The 6,408-nt window shown below is 31.7% G+C and overlaps 1 pseudogene; it reads right to left on the bottom strand.

Annotated features, from left to right (window-relative positions):
• Positions 1-374: 374 nt before the first annotated feature.
• LOC111887625 (serine/threonine-protein kinase/endoribonuclease IRE1b-like) lies at positions 375-5,583 on the bottom strand (annotated as a pseudogene).
• Positions 5,584-6,408: the final 825 nt, after the last annotated feature.

Raw genomic sequence — 6,408 nt, 5'->3', positions numbered from 1 at the left:
AAAATGGTATCACGGAGACAAAATCCCAACTCCCAAGTATTAGTCCTTTGCGTAAGACAAACATACAAAAATCATCCATAGGTAATAGTGATTACTAAAACAGTGCCTATAATAGCAAATCTACAAAAATAATATATACCGAAAGTTACAAAACTGGTTCCTATGTAAGATTAATATACAGTAATGGTCCGGTGTAATGACGAAACGACATAAATGGTTCATGTTTAAGAAAACATTAAGGACATAATGTCAAAAATATAAGACTAACGAAAGCCGCAACGCACCAGCATACCACTAGTTATAGAAAACAAATTACAAATATTGGAAGCAAGGGTAAAGTATTATGCTAATGCTATATCTTTCTAGTATTAGGATAAAACATAAACAAGTTACCAAACAACTTGACTATCATATATTCACCTTTTTTTTTCTATTTCACAAACTATATACAAGAGTCAGTTTTCTGACAAAACCATCATTATCATTTAACGAAACACTTTATGTCTATAATAGTTAATAAAAAGATCTTCGAATCCACAATACTCTTTAAAAAACTTATATGCTTCTATAAGAAGCTTCGGAAACTTTCTTCTAAAATACGCATCAAATCCCGTGGGGAGCGACCCTAACGCAGTTTTCAAATCTGGCGAGTCTAGATAGTGATTATGTTTGTTCCTTATGAGTCGTATTAAATGGCATACGCTTTTGTAGTTGTAATAGTACTTTTTGATATGTAGATGTACGTCGTTGCGGAGTGTGACGTCTAACTTTGTGTTCCATTCGCCACTGAAGACATGGGGGGCCCTTCTATCGAGTGATGCAATGAGATTGGAATTGGTTTCACCCTCATTTGGTTTTCTTCGTTTTACTTTTTGACTTGCTGTTAGTAGGAAGGAAATACGGGTCTGGGGATCCCAGAATAGAGGGTGGTTGTATACTTCTCCAGCTTTTGGCCTGAATATGAACAAATTCAGAGGTATAATCTCTTGAAGTATACATGGAATTTTAAAAAGTCTGTTTTTCTTTGTTTACCTGGTTTTATAAAAGGGGAAAAATACAGAAAAGCTTAACGTACATTCGCCTATTATTGATTTCGATTTGGTAAATTAAATATGATAAAAGTACGTTGTGGCTTCTTTTTTATTATTATTTGTTTGTATTTTACCCTTTGCCATATCAAAATATAGTAACTGCGAATACTAGTTTTTTAGACGAAAAAAATGTATAATGGTTTATTAGTTAAGTAGCTATATCGATATTACGGTAAAAATACAAATGCTTTTCTGTATTTTTCCATAACATAAAAATGCAAGTTGAAAGCACTAAAACATGAAATCAGCCTAGCTATATACTTATAAACTTTAGCAAATCTAATCAATACACTGCCCATGGTACGTACTTTTGATATTTGACTAGTAGACCAAAGTCTATTTACACTAATTTCCCCATACTTCATCATGTTGTAAAGAATGTTAGATAAATTTACATGAATCATACCTGGATTCTGGATCGGGATGTAGGAGACGAGAGATAAGATCAAAGGCTTCTGGAATATTTTCTACCAGTGACAAATTTTTCATGTCATGCAAAATATTATTATCACGATCATCTATAATGTCACCAAACGGGTGTTGACCACCAGTGATACAAAAGAAAAGCAGACACCCAAAATTGAATAAATCCGCAGCAGGCGTTGGTTCTTCATTCCTAAGTTGCTCGGGTGCTTGCCACCTCCCACTCCCACAGCCTAAATGAAAAGGGAATAGAGTATAAACAATTATCTAAAACATACAAGATATAAGTAATTTCTATTTTTTTCTTTCCTTGTTAGTTATTAGAGCATTATAGTTTCAAATTATTCCTGATGGCATTGCCCTTTAAATACCCATTATAGCAATGTGATTATAATTATGATGACATGGGACATGTTAATATGTTTTTTATGCAATGTCATTGTCCAACTAGGACGTACACATGTACTATATTCCTGCAGTTTTTTTTTTTTTTTTTTTTTTTTTTTTTTTTAATATAAAAATAGTCCATATATGATAAGATTTAGATCATCATTGATGAAATGGACATATCAAATGAACCTCATAATTATAATTATTTAAAAAAAGTTGTCCTTTCTCTCATCTTCACCATAATATATTAAATAGAAAATATAGACAGTTTTTTATAATACTACCTCCGTCCCAAATTAATAGTCCATGTGTACTATTTGGTTTGTCCCAAAATAATTGTCCACTTCTAAAAATAAATAAAATTTGTATCAAAATATCCTTCATTATTAGTTAAACTACGATAGAATTAAATGCAACAAAAGGGTATAATTGTAATTTCATTTAATAAAGTTAATGGTAATTAATGTTTCCTTAATCTGTGTGTTTTTTGTCTGCGGACAATAATTTTGGGACGGAGGGAGTAAAAACATTAAAATATTTTTTCCATGTCAACATAATATCGCCCGTTTATGTCCTATGTGGACAATGACATAGCATGAAAAACATGTTAACTTGTGCCATGCCATCATAATTCCAATCTCATTGCTAACATGGGTAAACTTTCTAAAGTGCAATGCTATAACTAGAAGTAATAATTTTGAAAGTACAATGTTGTAATAAGAAAAAGGAAGTATAATGCCATAACACGGAATAATTGTAAACTATATTTCTTTTTCTTGCACTTTTCACATTCAAATATTATTAAAGTAATCTCTCATGATGAAAATATAAAACAACTTGCCTGTTGTGTTTTTGGTTAAAGCTCTGTATTTTCTCGTGCCCATATTTGAGACCTTCACTACACTAGAAGTATCATTGTGTATTAAGACATTCTGAGGCTTTAGGTCACCGTGATTGATTCGAAGCCCATGTAAATAGCCAAGTCCTTCAACTATATCCCTGTATTTTATATTTGCCAAAATATATTATGAGTTTAAATAAATTCTACAAGAGTTAAATTTATGATTTATCACCCCAAAAAAGGTAATAAGTTGTTTCTTTTTAACTTAATGATGACAAGGGTTAATCTGGTAATCTATATATGAGTTTCTATTTTACTTAATACACAAAGTGCAACTTATTGAGAAAGTTAGGGAAATGAGATCTTCCCATTGCTATATATATATATATATATATATATATATATATATATATATATATATATATATATATATATATATATAATGCTTTAATTGTGTTAATTTTTCAAAGTATAACGTGTTAATATAACATTTGAAACTACAAAAAAATGAAAGTAAGATGCTACAAAAAAAAAAAAAAAAAAAAAAAAAATGGAAGTAAATTGTTAGCATTTAGCCCTTCCTTTTTTGCTTCCATTTTCCCATGGTTTTCTCAAGAAAAAATTTAAGTATCTTTAATCACCATTTATCTAGAGAGTACTTTTCAGATAACACTTAATGGAGGAAAAAAGAACTACTTAATATAATAAGTTAGGGAAACGGTTCTTTCCTCATTAAGTCCCAACTTTTTTGCAAACTTACTATCATTCATTTTTGTGTTAAATGCAAGAATAGCAAAGTACTTTCATTTATTTGTATAATATAGCATCCTACTTTCATTTCTTGCCATTACAACAATACATTTTGAAAAATCTATCAAATTGTAGTAATGTCAAATATAATGCTATAACTTTTCAAAGTAAGTACAATATCCTAATAAGTAAAAAAAATTAAGTACAATGCTATAATTGGGTAAATTTTTTAAAGAACAATGTATTAGTAAGGAAAAAAAGGAAGGACAATGTTGGAATGGGAAAAATAGAACTAAGATGTTATAATCAAAAAATAAATGAAATTGCATTGCTATTTCATGTATTACCCTCTTATATTTTCCTTCCAATCTTCTTATGTTCGCCATGTTTTAATCGTCGTTTATCCACATAACACTTAACAGAAAAAGAAAGAGAAAAAAAAGAACATGGTCTCACCTCATAAATGTCAACAAGATCGGTGGAGGATACCTACTAGGCTTCGACAATTCCAAATCCTTAAAAACTTTCACTGTTGGTTGAGATTCGGCACTCAAATTTCCATGTGACAATATCAAATCATGTAAGCTACATATACACCTGTCAAGAGCAAGATAAACAAAATCTTGATCGTACTCCACACCATACAACCTAACAATATTAGGATGTTGATCGGATACACGCGGATTTTTATCACTTTTAATGCCACATCATGATGCACCTTTACAATCTTTTTCACAGCAACTGACTTATCACCATAAATTCCCTCGTATACAATTGTCTCATTACTCCCCTTCCCAATTTTTTTATCATAAACCAATAACTTTCCAATTTTTCGTCCTTCTCTATGAAGGGTAGAAGTGTCTTGAAATTTTGATAAACAGATGAGACATTTTTTACCAAGATCATTCCAATTAAGATCAGCACCATCAGAATTACCAAATCCTTCCTTATCATGCAACACATACTTCGCTCCATTCACCCATAAGGTCTGATCTGTAACCCTAACCTTGTATCTATATTGCTCCTTGTCAAACACTGCTATAGTTAACTGGGACATAGTAGTACCACCATTCGTACTTCCATCTTCTGATATACATGGACTTGTGCGTGCCTGAATTGCTAACAGATATACCTCTGTTTTACTTACTGTATATGAGGAAAAATCGATTCCAGTTCCAGGTTCCTGTTTGAATTTCTGGCCCAAATCTTGCTTGATATTCACTGTGATTGGCTGAATCAGGTCTTCTTTTGTTAGATCATCGTTATAGCCACGTCCCAGTTATTCACCAAAACGAAGGGTAATACTGCTAGGAGAAAAGCATAGATGTTTGACGAAAAGTTCAAAGAGAAAATGTTTCCAATGGTTATGATTATATATGTAAGAATAAATACTTTACCTGCCAGCGCCATAGGCATCATAAGTGAATTCAACCAGGTATTTTCCAGGGTTTTCTTGATCAGGCTCGATCTTCAAGGATTCTTTATAGATATGAATCCCCTTGTTTAGACCCACAACCTCTTCATGCCCACAAGGATACCTACCATTGTTCAACGTCTGCGCTACAGGGTCCATATTGCATGCTTTAGATGGCTCCACGTAGTGCAGGGAAGTTTTGATTGTTTCCCCGGCTATTCCACCACCGCCGGCAGTTTGACCTGTTACTTCCAAACTCAACCATTATCAGAAGACCGAAGAAATTTCGGGTTGCAAACAAAAATAAAAGACCGACACCGTGGACTGAACCTCGGGAAGGAAATAAACAACTAGTGAGAAAACATTGTTTTGTTTCAGGACCGAATCAGTGTTTTGAAAACATAAAACAGAGTTATCAAGATAAAATCGTCGTAAAGAAGAAAACACGATTTTATCCTAATCCTAAAAGGAGATATAAAGCGGATTTTGCTGCTACAATACCATTTTAGTAATCTCAAAATAACAACATCGTTCACTAAAACAAATGTAAACAAGTTTAAGAGCACAAATTAGTTTACAAAAATTGTGAATGAATGAAAACACTTAATTAATTATAAACAAAGAAATCAATACTTGAATAGTTAAACTTAACTGATTGAAAGAATCTACAACACTATCCTGAACCATGTCAAGTGCATCTCCTACCCAAGCACCTTAATTTATAGAATTAGAAAATACATTGAATATTCTGTCTAATTCAATTTTAAATGTCAACTTGCTTAGATAGAATTATATACATGCCATATGTATTTTGGTTCAACCTCTTGTCTCAGTTCGATCTAACCGATAGCAGTTTGACAATGATTTTTAAGAAATGGTTTTGTAAATAATGGCTTGAATTCACACTGTTTTGGAACATAAATTGATAGTTGTTTATGGATAATTGTTAGTAAATGATGGCCATAGATGGTGGTAATTTTTATAAAATTAATTTATATTGTCTTAAGTGAAGTCGAAACTTCAACAATTTAAAAATGGCAGAGAATATGTTTTCTCGGGTAAAGAAGAAGATGAATTCGGGTATTGTGAAATTGATTTTGGATAAATGGGTTAAGGGTCAAACCAATTAAGGGGTGTTTTGATAGTTGCTGATTGAGTTAGAGTTACTGGGTTAGAAGCTAACCGGGTTAGAAATGCTGACTGAGTCCACATCTGATTGAGTTTATGTTGTTTGATTATTTATCTGACTGATTGTGCTGAATGATAAAAGTTACCATATTACCCTTGTGTTGTCCCTTGTGCTGGATAAAATAATTATAAAAATACAAATTATCACATAAAATCCAAATTAAACATACATCATTTAAAATCCAAATACAAAGCGTAATACAAAATCCAAATACAAATTGTCATACATAATAAAAAAAGTACATAATTTAACGTGAACCATTTGAAAGTAACTTATTAGCAATCTGATCATGCAAAGTAGTCATATAGTC

Source organism: Lactuca sativa, chromosome 2, assembly GCF_002870075.4.
Source record: "Lactuca sativa cultivar Salinas chromosome 2, Lsat_Salinas_v11, whole genome shotgun sequence".
In the NCBI taxonomy this organism is placed as follows: Eukaryota; Viridiplantae; Streptophyta; class Magnoliopsida; order Asterales; family Asteraceae; genus Lactuca; species Lactuca sativa.
Note: the sequence above shows the minus strand (reverse complement) of the source record. Positions and strands in the feature narration are given on the sequence as shown.